Genomic DNA, 20,203 nt, shown 5'->3' on the forward strand with positions numbered 1-20,203 from the left:
TCTTCCCACCTCTCGTTTTTCTAGTATAAGGGCAATCTGTAAAACTCCCTGCTCTGCCATCTTACATCTGTGTGACTTGCTTCACATATTATGAAACTCAGTTATTGGATACATACTGTTAGGATTGTTTTTGTTTTCTAGATTAACTGACTAAGTTCAGTGAAATTTCCTCTTTATATGTGATCATACCCCTTGCTTTGAAGTCTGCTTTGATATTAATACGGCTGTGTCAGCTTCTTATAGGTAGGGTTTGGATGGCATGCATAAATGTGTATTTTCAACCTAAGTCCTTACGTGTAAAGTGTTCCTCTTGATAAGAGCCTATTATATTTTTTCCCCCTCATCAGCCAACCTTTGTTTTTTAATTGGAGTTTTAGTCCATTAACATTTTATGTAATTACGCATTTAATGATGTCTGTCATCTTGCTGCTTGTTTTCTGTTAGTCACATTTCTTCCTTGTACCTTTTCCATTCATGCCTTCTTTTGGATTAATAAAACACTTTCTCTAATTCCACTTTGTCTCATCTATTGACTTGTTCTGCTATATCTTTTTATATTATTCTTTTAGTGGTTATCCACAAAATTGTGATATGTGTCCTTAACTTATCCAGTACTTTTTAAACCACCTCATAATTTAAAAATCTTGGAGTCTTCCGTTTACTGGCCCCTGCTTTTGTGCTATTGTAACATATTTTAATTCTGTGTTACAAACTCCATAATAAATTGTTGTTGCTTTATATTATTGAAAGTCTTTTTTAAGAAGTAAGAAGATAATCTTCTCTAGTTCCTCACTTACCTTTTCTGATGTTTTCCCATTGATCCTGCAGTCCTGGTTTTCCATGTAGGACCTTTTCTATTTAAACTAAATAACTCATTCTAGTGTTTAGTAGTGTGTTTCTCCTTGCCTCAGATTGTCAAGTTTTGTTTGAATGGAAATGTGTTTTGTCTACATTTTTTAAGAATATTTTTGCTTGGTGTGGAATTTTAGGTTTGCAGTTTTTTTTTCTTTTAACTCTTTAAATGTCCTTGTCTTCTGGCTTCCATTGTTTTTTATTTACAATCAGCTATCATTCTTACTGTTGTTCTCCCAAATGTTGTGTTCTCTTTTTCCACTCATTAGCTAGATCAATGTTTTCTATTCATTTATTTATTTATTTTACACTTTTAAAAATTCATGGATCACAAAGAATGCTACATTAAAAAACATAAAAAATCATGAGGTTCCCATATAACCCACTCCCCACCCCCCCACCCCATCATTTTTGTAAATTTTATTTTTTTGAAGATATATACATAACAAAAAAAATGTTACATTAAAAACATAAGAGGTTCCCATATACCCCCCACCCCCCAACCCCACTCCTCCCACACCAACAACCTCCCTCATCACTGTGGTACCCTCTTCGCACTTGGTGAATACATTTTGGAGCACTGCTGCACTACATGGATAATAGTGTAGCATGAATGTTTTCTACTTATTTTTAATATTTATTTAAGTACTAAAAATAAATAAATAGAAAATATTTAAACAAATGGATAAGTAAATAATTTACATAGAGATACTTAAACCAATAGGTTTAAATTTATTTAAATTTATTTATTGTATTCATCCTTCTTGTGTTTAGTCAAGTTTCTTCAATCTGTGAGTTTATGTTTTTCACTAATTTCAGAACATTTTCCCTCATTTCTTCAGTTACTTCTTCTGCATCATTCTTGCTCCTCTCTTGGTAAGCCTCCACTTACACATCAGTTAGTTTGTTATATGTCTCAGGTTCTGTTCTCATTCTTTTTTCTTTTTGTGTTTCAGTTTAGATAATTTGTGTTGATTTGCCTTTGAGTTCATTGACTCCAAACAAAATAACTAGAAAAACAGTAGATTTGCAAAAATGTTTGCATCAAGATGACAAATAAGGTTCATATTTTATAAAGGGTTCTAATCTGAAAAGAAAAAAGTGACTAGAGCAATTGGGAAGATAAATAAATTTGGAATTCACAGTAGAACAGATCCAAATGGCCAATAAATGTGAAAACCTCATATTTAAGAAATTGGTATTAAGTAACTGTGAGGTACCACTTCATACCTATCATTCTTACAGAAATTAAAAACAGTGAAAACGCTGCTGCTGCCAAGTATTCAGGCAGAAGGTGCTTTGTAAATTGTTGGTGTAATGTGAAGTGTTAATAACTTCCATGAAAAGAATCTGACATGTTATCCTTCAGCCATGGCAATTTATCCCATAGAAATAAAATGCCACCGTGCATGGGTATATATGTACACATACTTATTACAGCATTGTATGTGATGATAGAAAACTGTATACCAAGAGAAAGATATCAACAGAGGGTGCCTGAGCAGCCAAGCTGAATTCATACCATGGAATATTATGTAGCCTTTGAAAACAATTAGAGTTCTCACAGTTGGGGAGTTTTTCACAAGGTATTGGGTGAGTAAGAAAAGCAAGATGCATAAAAGGATCTGTGATATACTTTTTAAAAAAGCAGTGCTGAAAGATAAAACAGCAACCCATGTGTGTGTGTTATAATGAGAGTGTATATGTATATGGCATGAGCTTGAGGAAAGTACGGAAGGATGAAAATGTACCAGATGGCGAGGGGTGAAGGATGGTGAGGTGGGTGGAGCAGACGAGGGTGGAGGCCCAGCTAAAGAAGAGACCCTGCTCTAAAGCAAGTCCTGGGAAGCAGATGTAGCTCAAGTGATTGAGCTCCCTCCTGACACATGGTAGGTCCCGGGTTCGGTTCCCAGGCCTCCTGGAGAAGACGAGCAAGAAAGCGAGCTGGTGTGACAGGCTGGCATGACAAGCTGATACAACAGGATGATGCAACAAAGGAGACACAAAGAGGAAACACGAGAGGCAGCAAAGCCGGAATGGACTGGGCACCTCTCTTCCACGTGGGAGGTCCCAGGTTCAGTTCCTGGTGCCTCCTAAAGAGAAGATGAGCAGACACAGAGAGCAGATAGCAAGTGCAAACAATGAGGGGGGAATAAAATAAATCTTAAAAAAATAAAGCAAATCCTTTTACCTTACTAGGACAAGTACAAAGGATTCCGAAAGGCAGTTAGCAGAAAAAAAAAATAACTCAGTAAGTTCTTAAAGTCATGGTTGCCCTCACTGGTGATCCAAAAAAAAGGCAAATAGAAGTAACAAAGGAAGTAATTTTTACCCATCAGATTGGCAGCCTGGAAAGTGCTTGGCAGTGTCCGTTTGTGCCAGGAATGGGCCGTGCCTGCACATGGCTGGGCAGCATGAGGCTCAGCCTTCCTGGGGGCATGTGCCAGCAAGGTTCAGAGTCATTGTGTTGCATTGGTTCGTCAGTCCTGGAAAATTGTCTGGAGTGCAGAAGCATGACTTTGATTAAGAAAGTTCATCTTAACATAATGAATGTGTAATAGTAAAAACTGGAAACACTATATGTCCACCACAAGGAGATTGGACAATTTATGATAATTCAAAGAATGGAATACTCCGTAGGTATTAAAAATTGTGGTGTTTAAAAGTATGTTTAATCATAAGGAAAAATGTGTGGAATTTAGTGACAGGCCACTAGGCAGAACTGTGTCATCCAACTTAAACTATATGCATACTCTGTCTACATTTTTAAAAAGCCTGAAAGAATAGCAACATGCTGACAGTGATTATTCCTGGTCAGTTACAGATAGCTTTAATTATCTTTTTTGTACTTTTGTGTTTTCACACATTTTCTAAAATGAAAATGGCTGTTTAGGAAAATTTGTTTAAAAAGTATACTCTGGGCACTGGAATGTTCTGGTTATGGAGTGTATGGTTTGGCAGTCTCCCCTTCCAGTGGATGCCTTCCAGGCAGCCTTATTGTGAAGATAAAGTGGGGGTGGGGCCTCGGCAGAGCCCCAAGCGTCGGGCTCCTTCTGGGTTCCGGGTCGTCATGGGTGTGAGCTGAGGTTGCCCAGACCCCACGGATGCAGGGGCTTCCACCATCACACCCACCTTCCACGTGCCTGCTGCCCTGCAGCCTGCCTGCCTGGGGTACTGGCCCACCCTACCCCCAAGATCTGCCCTCGGATGGGAAGAACGCTGGAGCACGTGCCCCCGACACTACAGGGTCCTTTACAAGTGCTTTTCTTGACTTTAAGCAGGAAAGAGAAGAACCAGTTGAGCTCAGTGAAGAAGGAAGCTTCCAGGAGGCTGTGCAGCCGGAGGAGTTCGTGGCCATTGCAGACTATTCTGCTACTGATGAAACGCAGGTAGCTGTGTGTGCCGCATATGAGGAGGCTGTGCTCCTTGGAGGCCCCTTAGGGCTTGCAACGTTAGGGGGCTCAGTTAGATGCAGATTTCGCCTATATGGGCATCTGAACCAGAAGTCATACCAAAATTAAATAAAGGTGTACTCTCTTCACTGCCTAACGAATTGATCCCAAGCATGGGAACCATCAGCAGGGTGGGGGAACATCATCTGTTCCAGTTTCCGCTTGGAAACCTTATTTAAAACCTATTCCAGTTAAAGAGTAAGGCTATAAAGTGAAAATATCTACTTATAGCTTTTCTTCCTAAGTTACAGTGAAGAGCTTGTTCAGAAATTCTGCCTTAAGCCGTGTTGAAAAAGCTGAATCTTTAATTTTTAAAAAAAATATCAAATAAGCTGTGCTTTTCTTTCAGGTAAATGCTCCACAAAAAAGCTCTGAACCCTGGTATAATTTTCTAAATTGTCAGTTGCTGTCATTACCCACTGACTAATTTTTGAAATTGCCATGGTTTGAGTACCAGTAATGGGAAATTTATCACTAATTGCTGTTATTTCTACTGAATTTTCTCCAGCTGAGTTTTCTGAGAGGAGAGAAAATCCTTATCCTGAGACAGACCACAGCCGACTGGTGGTGGGGCGAGCGTGCGGGCTGCCGTGGGTACGTCCCGGCCAACCATGCGGGGCCCCTGCAGGAGCTCGGGCCTGAGGACACCTGGCAGGACGGAGAGTGCTTGGGCAGCTACAGAGCTCTGGTACTGCTTTCCTGCCCTGTTCCGTGGGCTTCCTCTGCTTACTGCTTGGAGCAGGGCCACAGCCTTTCTCCTCCGCTTAGTGGGCCGTGCGTCCCTGCCCCTTCTCGTCACTGCAGAAGAGGCTGCAATACCTGTAAACAAAGGAGCGTGGCTGTGTTCTGGGAGAACCTTGATTATGGGTGCTGAAAGTTGAATTTCTTATAATTTTCATGTGTCACAAAATACTATTATTTTTTTAAACACTTAAAAATATAAAAACCACGCTTAACTTGCAGCCTAAGCAAAAGTAGGTGGTGGATTAGATTTGACCCATGAGCTGTGTGTAGTTTTCCAGCCCCTGATTTAGACATATTATTTAAGCAATAGGATTATGAGCCTTTCTCAGTGTTAAAAAATAATAAATTTTACTTTAAAAATAAAATATAAAAAGTTATGTAAATTAATAGTATCTTTAAACAATGAGTTTTAGTTTTTTTTTTTTCAGTGGAGAAAGGTCCATGTCAGTTTGCCACAGGGCTACCGATGCAAAGTACCAGAAATATGTTGGCTTTTATAAAGGGGATTTATTTGGGGTAAAAGCTTCCAGTTCTGAGGCCGTGCAGTGTCCAAGTAGAGACACCGTCAGAGGTGCTTTCCGACCAGTCAGCTACTGTCGACCTGGTGTGTCCCCACGTGGTGAAGCACGACGGCTGCTGGTCTCCCCAGGCACCTGCCTCCCCTCCAGAACCTGCCGTCCCCTGGAGCTCAGCTGTGGCGACAGGCACGGGGCGTCGCTCTTTCCGGGCCCCCTCAGTCTGGCTGCTGTGTCTTCTTCCTGAGTTCGCTGGTAAGCTCTGAGGCGTACGGCTCACCCCCCTTGAGGTGCTGCATGGGCTAACCCCTCGGGTGCTTCGTTCCCAGCCTCTGCGCTGCTGGCTCCAGACCCCGGGACCTCTCCCAGCCTCTCAGGGCTTCTCTGTTTTCCTGCAGTCTTCTCTCTCACAGGACAAGATGAAAAATGATTGTGCTCCCTTTTCCTGCATGTCTCTGTGTTTCTGTTTCGTACAAGATCCAGCAGAAGGGTGGAGACTCAACCTGCGTCAGGTCTCACTGATGTAGTCCAGTCCAAAGGGTCTCATACTCACCAGAATGGATTAGTTCAAAAACATGATCTTTTTTGGGGGTTCACAAAATTCAAACTATCACAGCCCATAACCCTATGACCCAGACAATAACCCCTATTGACAGTATTTGAAACTTTTCATTATTGAGGTGTAATTCAAATATCATAAAATTAACCATTTAAAAGTGGACAGTTTAGGGGCATTCAGTACATTCACAGTGTTGTACAATCATCACCACTATCTAGCTCCAAAACGTTTTCATCCCAAAAGGAAAGTTTGTACCATCAGCAGTTGCTTCCTATAATAATAAATAAAAACAAAAAAAATCTCATTGCCTCCTACCCTCTCTGTGCTTCCCCTGCTATACAAGCTGCTATTCTGTTTCCTTCTCTCTAGTTTATTTGTATTTATATTTTGTGTGAACAGTCTTATATGCAATATTGCCCATTTTCATATTTCACATGAGGTTTTACTCTGCTGTACATCCCCATGTTACATTTTTCAGCTTTCCCTTTAGTAATATACATGTCCTTAGACTTTCCTTTTTAACCAAAGCCCTGCTAGTTAAAAAGACAATGATGTACTTTCACCATTTCTATTCATTTCCAGAGACTTATAAACAACCTTTTTACCAGTTCTGTACTAGTTAACCCTCAGATTTTCCATTTTCTATTGTCACTCTATTTTCTGGTGACCTATATTCTAATTATTAACTCCATGAGTTTACACAGTATGTTTAGTTTATAGTAGTGCAATCATACATTATTTGTCCTTTTGTGTCTGGCTTGCTTCACTCAACATAATGCCCTCCAGGTTCATCCATGTTGTCATATGCTTCATGACTTCATTTCTTCTTACAGATGCATAATGTTCCACTCTGTGTATATACCACAATTTGATTATCCATTCATCAGTTGATGGACACCTGGATTGTTTCCATATTTTGGCAGTCGTGAAGAATGCCACTATGACCATTGGTGTGCAGATGTCTGTCTGTCTCACTGCTCTCAGTTCTTCTGGGTATATACCCAGTAGTGGTACTGCAGGGTCACATGGCAAGTCTATATTCAACTTCTTCAGGAACTGACAAACAGTCCTCCACAGTATCTGGACCATTCTACATTCCCACCAACAGTGACTAAGTGTTCCTATCTCTCCACATCCTATCCAACACTTATAGTTCTCTCTCATTTTAATAGTGGCCATTCTTATAAGTTTGAAATGATGTCTCATTGTGGCTTTGATTTGCATTTCCCTAATCACTAGAAATGTTGAACATTTTTTCGTGTGTTTTTTTTTTGTCATTTATATTTCTTCTTTGGACAAATGTCTATGCAGATCTTTTGCCCATTTTTTAATCTGGTCCTCTTTCTTTTTATTGTTGAGTTTTAGTATCTCTTATCTTTTTATATATCATGGATATTATACTGTGATTTCCAAATATTTCTCCCATTGAGTCTGCTGCCTTTTCACCCTTTTGGCAAAGTCTTTTGTGGTACAGAAGTGTTTAATTTTGAGGAGGTCCCATTTATCTGTTTTTTCTTTTGTTGCTCATGCTTTGGGTGTAAGGTTTAAGAAACTACCACCTACCACAAGATTTTGAAGATGCTTTCCTACATTTTCTTCCAGGAGTTTTTATGGTTGTTACTTTTATATTTAGGTCTTTGATCCATTTTGAGTTAATTTTTAGATCAGGTGTGAGATGGGGGTTCTCTTTCTTTCTTTGGGATATGGCTGTCCAGTTCTCCCAGCACCATTTATTGAATAGACTGTTTTAGCCCAGCTGGGAGGGCCTGACAGTCTTGTCAGAAATCACTTGACTGTAGATGTGAGGGTCTATTTCGAGTTCTCAGTTCGGCTCTATTGGTCTGTCTGTATTTCAGTACCAAGCAGTTTTTACCACTGTAGCTAAGTAATATGCTTTAAAGTCACAAAGTAACCAAATAAGTTTTTCTTTTTAAAGATATTTTGGCTATTTGGGGCCCCTTACCCATCAAAATACATTTGATAATTGATTTTTCCATTTCTGCAAAAAAGGCGGTTGGGATTTTGATTGGAATTGTGTTGAATCTGTAAATTGACATCTTCACTTTATTTAGCACTGACTATTCTTCCATTTAAGTCTTTGGTTTTTTCTAGCAATGTTTTGTAGTTTTCTGAATACAGGTCCTTTGTATCCTTGATTAAGTTTATTCCTAAATATTTGATTCTTTCAGTCACTATTGTATGTTTTCTTCTGATATCCTCCTCAGATTGTTTATTAGTAGTGTATAGGATTGCTCTTGACTTTTGTGGATTAGTCTTATACCCCACCATGTAGCTGAACTTGCTTGTTAGTTTTAGTAGCTTTGTTGTGGAATTTTCAGGATTTTCTAGATACAGGGTCATATCATCAGCGAATAATGGAAGTTTTACTTCTTCCTTTACTATTTGGCTGCCTTTTATTTCTTTATCTAGCCTAATTGCTCTAGCTAGAACTTTTAATACAATATTGAGCAACTGGTGACAGTGGGCATCTTGTCTTATTCTTGATCTCAGTCTTTCACCATTGAGTACTATGCTAGCTATAGGTTTTTCATGTATGCACTTTACCATATTGACAAAGATTCCTTCTATTCCTGTCTTTTGGAGTTTTGTTTTGTTTTTTTTTTTTTAAATCAAGAAAGGATGCATTTTGTCAAATGCATTTTCTGCACCAATCAAGAGGATCATGTGATTTTTCTTCTTCAATTATTAATGTGGTTTTATTGCACTAATTAACTTTCTTGTGTTGAACCACCCTTGCATACCTGGGATAAAATCCACTTCATTGTGATGTATAATTCTTTTAATGTACTTTTAGATTTGGTTTGCAAGTATTTTGTTGAGGATTTTTGTATCTATATTCATTAGAGATACTGGTCTGTAAATTTATTTTTTCATAGTATTTTTATCTAGTTTTGGTATTAGGGTGATTTTGACTTCATAGAATGAGCTTGGTAGCATTCTTTCCTGTTTAGTTTTTTCAAAGAGCTTAGCAAGATTGGCATTAGATTGTCTTTTTTCAAAAAATTTATTTATTTATTTATTTATTTATTTATTTATTTATTTATTTATTTATTTATCTCTCCCCTTCCTCCCCACTTAGCTGCTCTTTGTGTCCATTTGCTGTGTGTTCTGTGCCCACTTGTATTCTTGTCAGTGACACTGGGAAACTTCGTCTCTTTTTTTTGTTGTTGGTTCATCTAACTGCGTTAGCTCTCCATGTGTGCGGTGTCACTCCTGAGTGGGCTGCGCTTTTTTTGCGCAGGGTGGCTCTCCTTATGGGGCGCAATCCTTGCGCAATGGGCTCTCCTACCCGGGGACACCCCTGTATGGCATAGCATTCCTTGAGTCCATCAGCACTGCTTGTGGGCCAGCTCACCACACAGGTCAGGAGGCCCTGGGTTTGACCCCTGGACCTCCCATGTGGTAGGCAGATGCTGTATCAGTTGAGCCAAATCTGCTTCCCGAGATTGTCTTTGTTTTTTTTTTTATTTAAGTATTTATTTCTCTCCCTTCCCCCCCCCCCGTTGTCTGTTTTCTGTGTCTATTTGCTGCATCTTCTTTATCCGCTTCTGTTGTTGTCAGCAGCATGGGAATCTGTGTTTCCTTTTGCTGCGTCATCTTGTTATGTCAGCTCTCCGTGTGTGCGGCACCATTTCTGGGCAGGCTGCACTTTTTTTCGCGCTGGGCAGCTCTCCTTCTGGGGTGCGTTCCTTGCGCTTGGGGCTCCCCTATGCGGGGCATACACCCGTGTGGCCCAGCACTCCTTGTGCGCATCAGCACTGCGCATGGGCCAGCTGCACACGGGTCAGGGAGGCCCGGGGTTTGAACCGTGGACCTCCCATGTGGTAGATGGACACCCTAACTACTGGGCCAAGTCCGCTGCCAAGATTGTCTTTGGTGATTGGTGAAATTTACCTGTGAGGCCATCTGGTCCTGAACTTTTCATATTTAGGAGGTTTTTGGTGACTGTTTCAGTCTCTTCACTTGTGATTTGTTTTTTGAGGTCTTCTGTTTTTTCTAGGGTCAGTGTAGGTTGTTTGTGTGTTTCTAGGAATTTGTCCGTCTCCTCTACATTGCCTAGCTTTTGGCATACAGTTGTTCACAGCACTCTCTTACGACCTCTGTTACTTCTGCAGGGTCAGTGGTAATGTCCTCCCTCTCATTTCTGATTTCATTTATTTGTGTCTTCTCTCTCTCTTTATTTTTCAATCTAGCTAAGCATTTGCTGATTTTTTTTTTCCTCAAAGAACCAACTTTTGATTTTGTCGATTCTATTGTTTTTTTGTTCTCGGTTTCATTTTTTTCTGCTCTGATCTTTAATATTTCTTTCCTTTGGCTTGGTTTGGGATTAGTTTGCTTTTCTTTTCTAATTCCTCCAGGCGTGCAGTCAGATCTTCAATTTTAGCTTCTTTTTAAATGTAAGCCTTGAGGGCTGTAAATTTCCCTTTCAGCACTGCCTTTGCAGAGTCCCATAGGTTCTGATACGCTGTGTTCTCGTTTTCATTCATCTCAAGGTATTTATTGATGCTTTTGCAATTTCTTCTTTGACCCACTCTAGTAATTTGATATTATTTATGAATTTCAGAAAGAGATATAATGTTTATAAGGTAATACCCTCTGATTGTATTAGATTCACCTGAGATGACTTTGATTAAATTATGTTAAGATTAGGGCATGCAGGTTTGGGTCCCCAATCGCTTGGTGGGCTATATAAATGGATGCTCAATCAAGAACACAGAATTAGATACACAGAGAAGATACACAAAGGATCCTACAGCCCCAGAAGAGATGAACCTGATAGTTTACAGCTGACCCTGTGAGGAGAACAGAGCAACTGAGCCTGGAAAGAAACAAGTCCCAGGAAGAGAGACGAGCCTTATGCCAGCCTATAGCTGAGACTGGAAGTAGCTGGGACCACAAAGCCTTAAGAGTAAGAAGCTGAACCGTCGCAGACATCACCCACCATCTTGCTTCATCACATGGTAATAGACTTTGGGTGAGAAAGTACCTCTTATGGTACCTTGAGTCGGACTCTTTAGGGCCTTGTGACTGTATGCTTCTGCCTCAAATAAAGACCCTGTATAAAAGCCAACAGATTTCTGATACTTTGCATCAGCACTCCTTTTGGCTGACTAATACACCCGCTGATTATTTAAGAGTGTGTTGTTTAATCTCTATATATTTATCAACTTTCCCTTCTTCTGTACATTTTTTTTTTAAGATTTATCTATTTATTTCTCTCCCCTTTCCCCACCCTGGTTGTCTGTTCTCTGTATCTATTTGCTGTGTCGTCTTTGTCCGCTTCTGTTGTTGTCAGCAGCACAGAAATCTCTGTTTCTTTTTGTTGTGTCATCTTGTTGTGTCAGTTTTCTGTTGTGTGTGGCACCATTCCTGGGCAGGCTGCACTTTCTTTCATGCTGGGCAGCTTTCCTTATGGGGCGCGCTCCTTGCGTGTGGGGCTCCCCTACGCAGGGTCACCCCTGCATGGCAGGGCACTCCTTGTACGCATCAGCACTGCGCATGGGCCAGCTCTACATGGGTCAAGGAGGCCCGGGGTTTGAACCGCGGACCTCCCATGTGGTAGACGGACTACCTAACCACTGGGCCAAGTCCACCTCTATTCTTTTCTATTTCTGATCTCCTCTCTTTTCTAGTTCGGATATTCTGTCTTCAAGCAATTCAATTCTGCTGTTATATGCTTTCAATGTGTTTTTAATCTCATCTATCATGTCTTTCATTCCCATAAGCTCTGTTACTTTTCTTTGCAGACTTTCAAATTTTTCTTCTTTTTTTATTTTTATTTTTTAGTATGTACCGGGGATTGAACCCAAGCATTCAACTACTGAGCTACACCACCCGCTCCACTCAGATTTTCCTTTATGCTCACCCAGTCCCTTCTTAATATCCTTTATTTCTTTAGTTATATTTTCCTTTAATTCTTTGAATTGATTTAGGAGATTTGTGTGATTATCATTCACTAGTTGTCTTAAATCCTGTATATTGTCAGGATAGTTGGTTTCTTCCTTTGGCTAGGCTATCTCTTCCTGTTTTCTAGTATGGCTTGTAATTTTTTGCTCATGTCTAGGCATCTGAATATCTTGGTTAGTTTATTCTGGTGGCCAATTTCTCTCTCTTGCCTAGTGTTGTTTTTTTTTTTTCTTTCCATAGCTGTTCTTTGATTTTATAGTTCATTGTATTCTAAATCTTTAAAATTGCCCAACTTAAGTTCTCAAGATTGGGCCAGGGACTCACTAATAGGGCACAGACTTTATCCCTGGGGACTAAAGAGAGACCTAAAAGCAGTTTTTCTCCTTGCACTTTCCTGGTTGGCCAGTAGATGGAACTCATCAGTGCACCTTTCCACAGAGATGTTTCTTTCAACCTCTGCTTTCCAGCTCTGGTCTGGCCAGAGCTGAGATTCAAAAAAGGCTCTGCTGGCAAAATTTACTGAAGAGAAGCCCTCTGACCACCCTCTCTCTTCTGTTGAAGCTTCTGACAGGGAGGAAGACATCTGCTCCCCTGTCATTCGGCTGCAGTAAGTGTAATGTCTTTAGGGTGGGGAATGGGGATATAAATGATATCTTTGTACTTGGTATGAATCGAAGCATAGGTTTAGCATTATTTTTATGCATTTGCATTTTATTCCTGTCAGAAGTAAAAAGTGGAGTTATAATCCAAAATTACATTAGTACTGGTGTTCATAATTACCCTTTTAGTGGCTTCACAAGAGTTCTTTTTTTCTTTATGCATGTTCATTCTATCTGTTCATTCCTTTCATTCTGAAGACCTCATTTTAGCTTTGCTTATTGAGTAGGTTTAGTGGTGTTGAACTTCTTCAGGTTTGTTTATCTGGAAATGTCTTAATCGCTCCCTTGTTTCTGAAAGATAGTTTCATTGGTTATAGAATTCTTGACAATTTTTTGTCTTATCATTTTGAATGTATTGTCCCACTGCCTTCTTGCCTCCATGGTTTCAGATGAAAAATCACCACTTAATTTTATTTGGGCTGCCTTGTATATAATGTATTGCTTCTACTTGCAATTCTCAGATTCTCTCTGTGTCTTTGGCATTTTACAGTTCGATTATACTTTATTTTGGTGTAGATCTCCTTGAGTTTATCCTGATTGTGGTTCATGGGGTTGCTTTGATATGTATTTTCATGTCTTTTTTAAAATTTGGGAAGTTTTCAGTCGTTTTGCTTTCAGATATCCTTTCTGCTCCTTTTTCTCCTTCTTGGATTCCCAAAATGCTCTATTCATATGATTGATGGCATCCCACAGGTCTTTTAGCTTTGTTCACTTTTAAATTTCATTCTTTTTTTCTTTCTGCTTCTCATTCTGAATAATTTCAGTTGTCTTATCATCATCTTCTGATTATTTTTTCTGCCAGCTCCAATATGCTGTTAAACCCCTATAGGTAATTTTTTATTTCAGTCATTGTGATCTTCAATTCCAGTTTTTGTGTTTTGTTCCTTCTATAACTTCTCTATTGAAATTTTCATTTTGCTCATAAATGGTTTCCCTGATATCCTTTGGTTCTTTATGTGTGTTTTCCTTTAGCTCTTTAAGAATATTTAAAACCATTTTTAAAAGTCTTTATCTGGTATTTGGAAAGTCTGTTCTTAATTGATGGTTTTTGATATTTTTTTCTTGCTCATTTAGTTTGGCCATCATTTCTAGTTTCTTTTTATGCCTTGTAATCTTTCCTTATACATTGGACATTTTAAAATTTTCATGTGATAACTCTGGAATTTTGTATCTGAGATGTCTGTTCCTTAAATTTATAGCTAGCTGGTAATACAACAGATTTTCATGAAGTCAGGAACTAACAAAAACAAATAAACAAAAAAACACCTTTCTTTAACATTCCTTGCTGATTGGAGCTATGTTGACTGATGGACCCCTTCAGAGCTTAGCTTTCCTAAGAATGAAACTTAAGAACAGCTCAAAGTTCTTTAAGTTGGGGTCCTCCTCAGTGTTTTTCTGAGCATTTGTCTTGTCCTGGGCATGTGCTCATGGCCTTAGGAATTCTCCTGTTTACATGGATCTGAGTGTCCCCTCTTCTCCCTGTGAACTAGCCTTTCTTCTAGTCTGGGGAGCTCTGTTCCATGTCTTAAAGCTGGTAGTTCTTTGCCCCAGGCTGTTACAATTTGTGCTTTGGCCTGCAGGGCAGGTTCTGGCACACCAGATCGGAGACTTCTTTAGTTAGCCACCAGGTAGACAGGTACAGACATGCATGCATGCCACTGTAGCAGGATTACACTGTTCCCTCTGAAACTTGCACCAGAGTCCTGCAGTGAGAGCACGTGCTGGCTGTGCACCAAGCTGGGGACGGGGTGGAGGAAGGGCCAGCAGTGGTGCTGGGAGGTTTTCTATTCTTTTAAAGTGCATTTTTCTTGATGAGGCATTCACCGAGTTACTGCAAGCCTTTGTTGCAGTGACTGTGAAAACTGTTTTCCAGAGCTCTGAGAAATATGGTTCTGCTAGTTTTCAAAGATTCTGTGAGGGGATGGAACCTTGGAGCCTCTCACTCACCATCTTGGTGAACATGAACCTTGTAATTGATTTTTTTTTTTTTGAGGCATCCAGGCTAGGGATTGAACCCGGGACTAATATGTGGAAAGCTGGTGCTCAACCACTGAGCCACATTGGCTTTCTTGAGTTGGTATTTTCACTTGTTTTACTTGTTGTTTGTTTCTCTTTTTTCAGGAGGCACTGGGAACCGAACCCAGGACCTCCCATGTAGTAGGTGGGCGCTCAACTGCTTGAGCCACATCCACTCCCTGCAATTGATTTTTTTTTTAAAGATTTATTTATTCCCACTCTCCCCCACCACCTCATTGTCTGATCTCTCTGTCCATTCACTCTGTGTACTTCTGTGTCTGCTTGTCTTCTCTTTAGGCAGCACTGGGAACTGATCCTGGGACCTTCGAGAATGGGGGAGAGGTGCTTAATTTCTTGCGCCCCCTCAGCTCCCTGGTCTGCTGTGTCTCTTTTTGTCAGTCTGTGTCTCATTTTGTTGCGTCATCTTGCTGCTCCAGCTCTCTGCTCAGGCCAGCTTGCTGCGCGGGGCGGCACTCCTGCACGGGCTAGCACTCTGCTTGGGCCAGCTCACTGTGCAGGCCAGCACTCCGTGGGGGCCAGCTTGCCTTCACCAGGAGGCCCCAGGTGTTGAACCCTGGACCGCCCAGATGGTAGATGTCATTTGAGCTACATCCACTTCCCTGCAATTGATTTTTGTATTTTGTAGCCTTGTTAATGCTTGTTTATTAGCTTTAATAGTTTTTAGTGGGTTCTTTAGGATTTTCTGTATACACAATTATGTCGTCGGCTGATGAGTATAACTTACTTCTTCCTTTCCACTCTGGAAATCTGCATTTTATTTTTTTTCCTTGCCTAATTACCCTGACTAGAACCTCAGTGCTTTAGTCATCCAAAGTGGTGCTAATGCAAAGTACCAAAAATCTGTTGGCTTTTATAAAGGGTATTTACTTGGGGTGGAAGCTTACGGTTACCAGGCTCTAAAGAGTCCACGTCCAAGTTACGTCCTCACCAAACTCTGTTGCCACGTGTTGAAGCAAGATGGCGGGCGATGTCTGTGAGGGCTCAGCCTTCCTCTTCCCTCTTAAGGCTCTGTGGGCCCAGCATCTTCTCATCTCAGCTGTGGGCTGGCATAGGGTGCATCTGTCTTCCCAGGGCCTCTTCTGTATCTGTAGAACTGTCTCTCTTACTCTGTGTATCTATTTCCTGTGTCTCCTTGATTGAGTGAACATTTAGATAGCCAACAAAGGGGGGGGGGGACTCAAACTGAGTTGCCCTAATGAAGTGATTGAATCAAAGTCCTAATCTTAACATAATTTAATCAAAGGCATCTCAGCTGAATCTAGTATGGTCAGAGGGTATCAGGCCAGAGGAACAGACCAGTTTATAAACATTCATAAGTAATCTCAAACTGCCACACTCTGGTACAGTGTTGAATAGAAATGGTGAGGACAGGCATCCTCATTGTGTTCCTGATCTTAGGAGGAAAGCGTCCAGTCTTTCATCCTTGAGTTTGTTGTTAGCTGTGCATTTTTAATAAATGCCCTTTATAATGTTGAGAATTAATTTCCTTTTCTTTTCTAGTTTTCTGAATAAGAGAAGAAAACAACAGACCAACATCCCTTATTATCAAGGATGCAAAATTTCAAATAGAATACTAGCAAACCAAATCCAACAGTGTATTAAAAGGTTGTACACCATGACCAAGTATGAGTGCAGGGTTAGGTCAGCATAAGAAAACTAGTCAACATAATATACCAAAGTAATAGAGCAAAGGGGAAAAACAAAACAAAAACGCTTTCGACAAAATCCACCACCCCTTCTTGTGGTGTCTTTGTTTGGCTTTGGTATTAGGGTAATATCCCTGTTGACATTTTTTAAACTACGTAAAAACAAATACTTCAGGATGAACCTAAAAACATAATGCAGAGTGAAAGATGCAAGACATTAAAGAATATGTAGTATTTGATTCAATTATATAATGTTTCAGAAGGTAAAGTTAAAAGTTTATGGATGTATACATAGGTGATAAAACTATAAAGGAAAGCAAGGCAGTGGTTCCCATAAAAATCACGATAGTGGTTCTTTAGTGGGGAGGGGTCTGTGATCAGGAAGGAGGGTTGTGGGAGGTTTGGGGGTGTTGGCAGTGTTCTGGTGTTGGGTATACAGGTATTTCCAATATAATTGTAGTTGAAAAATGCTACAGGAACTTTCTAAGGTACTTTTCATGTATGTCATATTTCAAAATGTAAAATGTTAAAAGAGAAAAATTACTGTGCATGTACATGGTTATAACTTTCAGCTCCTTAAGTTAAGGTAGATAATGAAAAGTATGAAAAGTCCTTGCTCTACCAGGCTCTGACTCCAAAGATAGCTACCATTTAACGAGGTTTATGCTTATAAGCTACATCTGTTTATTTTTTAAAAATTTGTACAAAAGGAATAGCTCACACACACTGATTTTCACTTTGGTCTTTTCTTGTAGATGTATTATTTTGATGTTTCTTCCATATCAGCACCTATACTTTGTAATATCTGCACAGTGTTATGCTTGATTTTATAAGAACCATACTGATGAACAGCGATTAATATCTTTTATTATGACACAGAATGTTGAAGTGAAAATCATCTGTATATAAATCTTGTTAAATTTTGGTTAGAATTTTCATAGGGTAAATTAGAGGGTGTATGCATATATATATATATATTTTTTTCTTTTTCTTTTCGTAGGTAATGTGAATTTGCCCTTCAGAAAGATTCACCAATTATAGACTTATCAATTATGTATGAGATTGCTTATTTCCCTACCATAAATAATCAGTGTAAAAAAAGATCTCCAATCTTAATTAAAGGTGAACATGGTACTTACCATTTTTATTTCCATCTTTAAGTGAGCTTTGATTATCTTTTATATATTTTTTCACCTTTTGTACATTTTTAAATATTCTTTTATGTCATTTCCCCATATTTCTTTTTCCCCCCCAACCCACCCTATTATTTTTTAATTATGTTTTTTATGACAGAAGTTGCAAGCTTATAAAACAATCATGCAAATGTGCAGAATTCCCAAACAACACCCTTCCATCAACATACCGCAGTGTGGTGGAACATTTGCTACAGATAAGATAATATCATCTGATTGTTACCACGTCCATAGTGTACATTTGGCTCACATTTTCCATACTGCCTCAGTATCAACACAGTACATCTTTTGCATAGATGCAAGAATATTATATTACCACTCCTAACCATAGTCCATAGGTCACTTTAGCTGTATTTTTCCCATGCTCCTCCACATTCCCAACACCCTGCAACAGTGATGTACATCTGCTCTAGCTCACAAAGGGCACTCTTGCATCTGTACCATCAACCACAGTTCTCATCCACCTCTTGGTTTACTGTGCTATTCATTTCCTAGATTATTCTCTAGCATTCTGTCAATTGGCATTTACATACCTTGACTACCATTTTCAGTCACATCCCCATATATAAACTAGCAGTTACTCACTGTGTGTTACCATTCATTCCATACATTTCTACACTTTTACAGTAAAGGTAATTAAAGCTTCTACATACGTTAAATGTCAGTAGTCCATCTCAGTTCTCGTCTCCTTTAAAAATCCACCATCTACCACCAGGGTGTACAGATATTTTCCTACAATTTCTTCTAGAAGTTATAGTTCTTCCTTTTGTTTTTAGGCTTTTTTATCCATTTTGAATTAATTTTTGGATAAGGTGTGAGATAGGGGTCCTCTTTCCTTCTTTGGCTGTGGATATCCAGTTCTTTCAGCACCATTTGTTGAATGGACTGTTCTATGCGAGTTCTGTGTGTTTGACAGGCTAGTCAGAAATCACTTGACCATGTGAGGGTCTGTGTCTGAACCATAAATTTGGCTCCATTGGTCTATATGTTTGTCTTTATGCCAGTATCAGACTTTTTACCACTATAGCTGGGTAATATGCTCTAAAGTCTGGAGAAGAGGGTTTGCTTTTCCTTTTTATAATGTGTCTGGCTATTCAGGCCCCCTACATTTCTTGCTAAACGTATTGTTAAATATTTTGTTTATTATTACCATTGTAAATGGTTGGGCAAATTGTTCTCTGTATATCAGTTAAATTAAGTTGATCAATAGTGTTGTTCAAGCCTTCTCTAGCCTTACTAATTTTTGGTCTATTCCTGTCAATTATTGAGGGGAGGCTGTCAAAATCTCTACTATAATCGTGTATTTGTGTGTTTCTCTCTGCACTTCTACCAGTTTTTGCTTTGTATATTTTGAAACTCTGATATTAGGTGCAAACATATTCAGAGTTATATCCTTTTGATGATCTCTCTATCATTTTGAAATGACCGTCTTTATCCCTGGGAATTCTCTTCGCACTGAAATGTGCTTCGTCTGGAATTAATGTAGCTACTTCAGCTTTCTTTTGATTGGTATTAACATGGTATGCCTTTTTTCAACCTCTTGCTTTTACCTAGTTGTGGCTTAATAAAAGTAGGTTTGGGAAGTGGCTATGGCTCAGTCAGTTGGGGAGGCCCTGGGTTCGCATCCCGGAGTCTCCTCCTGAAGGCAGGCTCGCCCGCACGCTGTGGAGAGCCGCTGGCTTGGGTGCCACGGGGTATCGTCCCGCCCCCAAGCACCGCCTCAGCAAGGTGACGCAACAGAAAGGGAGACAAGCGAAAACACAGAAGAGCGCGCAGTGAACGGACACAGAGCAGTCAGCACGCAAAAAGCTGCAAGGGGGGATAAAAAAAAGTAGGTTTCTTGTAGGCAGGATAATTGTGTCTTGCTTTTGTATCCTTTGTTGGTTATGAACTATAACTCTGTTCTGCTTGCTTGGTGTTTGCTGGAAGACTGGAGTCTACATCTTTAACTTGTTCTGCCTTCTAACTTGTGTTCCATTACTGTCAGACATTTTTAGACTCATAAGCATGTATGTTGTTCTGTTTTCTTTAGACAGTTTCCTTTTAAAGAAGTTGAAGTAACAAGACAAAGTCCGTTTCCTCAGGAGTCACCTCTCTGGTTCTTTACCACTTCATGTGGATCCAAATCTCCATCTGGTGTCTTTCTTTTCCTTTATTTTTTTCTGTAAAGGATTTCCTTTAACATTTCTTGTAGTGCCCAACTTGCTCGTGATGAATTCTTTCCATTTCAGTTTGCTTGAAAAGTATTTAATCTTTGTTTTTGAAAAATGTTTTTGCTGGTTATAGAATTCTAGCTTGACAGTTTTTCCCCATTTCATTACTTTAGAGATACTGTTCTGTGATCTCCTGGCTTGCATGATTTAGGACCAGAAATGTGCTGCCCTTAATTTCTCTGTGTCTCTGTGTTAATCTGTCTCCTTTTTCAGGCTTTTTTAAGGATTTCTCTTCATTGCATGTTTGAGCTATTTTTTTTTAATGTACTTTGGTTTTTTTTTTTTTTTTTTTGGTCATGTTTCTTATGCTTGGGATTTGTTAACTTTCTTTTGTAGTTTTAATCAGATTGGGAAAAATTTCAGCCCTTATTTTATCAAACATTTCTCTACTTTTCTTTCCTTTGT

At 39.6% G+C, this 20,203-nt stretch overlaps 1 pseudogene; it reads left to right on the top strand.

Moving 5' to 3' along the window:
• The window catches only part of LOC131277692 (protein arginine N-methyltransferase 2-like), an 85,659-nt pseudogene that overhangs the window by 29,094 nt on the left and 36,362 nt on the right, over nucleotides 1-20,203 (top strand).

The sequence above is a fragment of the Dasypus novemcinctus genome, unplaced genomic scaffold, assembly GCF_030445035.2.
Source record: "Dasypus novemcinctus isolate mDasNov1 unplaced genomic scaffold, mDasNov1.1.hap2 scaffold_305, whole genome shotgun sequence".
NCBI classification, from domain to species: domain Eukaryota; kingdom Metazoa; phylum Chordata; class Mammalia; order Cingulata; family Dasypodidae; genus Dasypus; species Dasypus novemcinctus.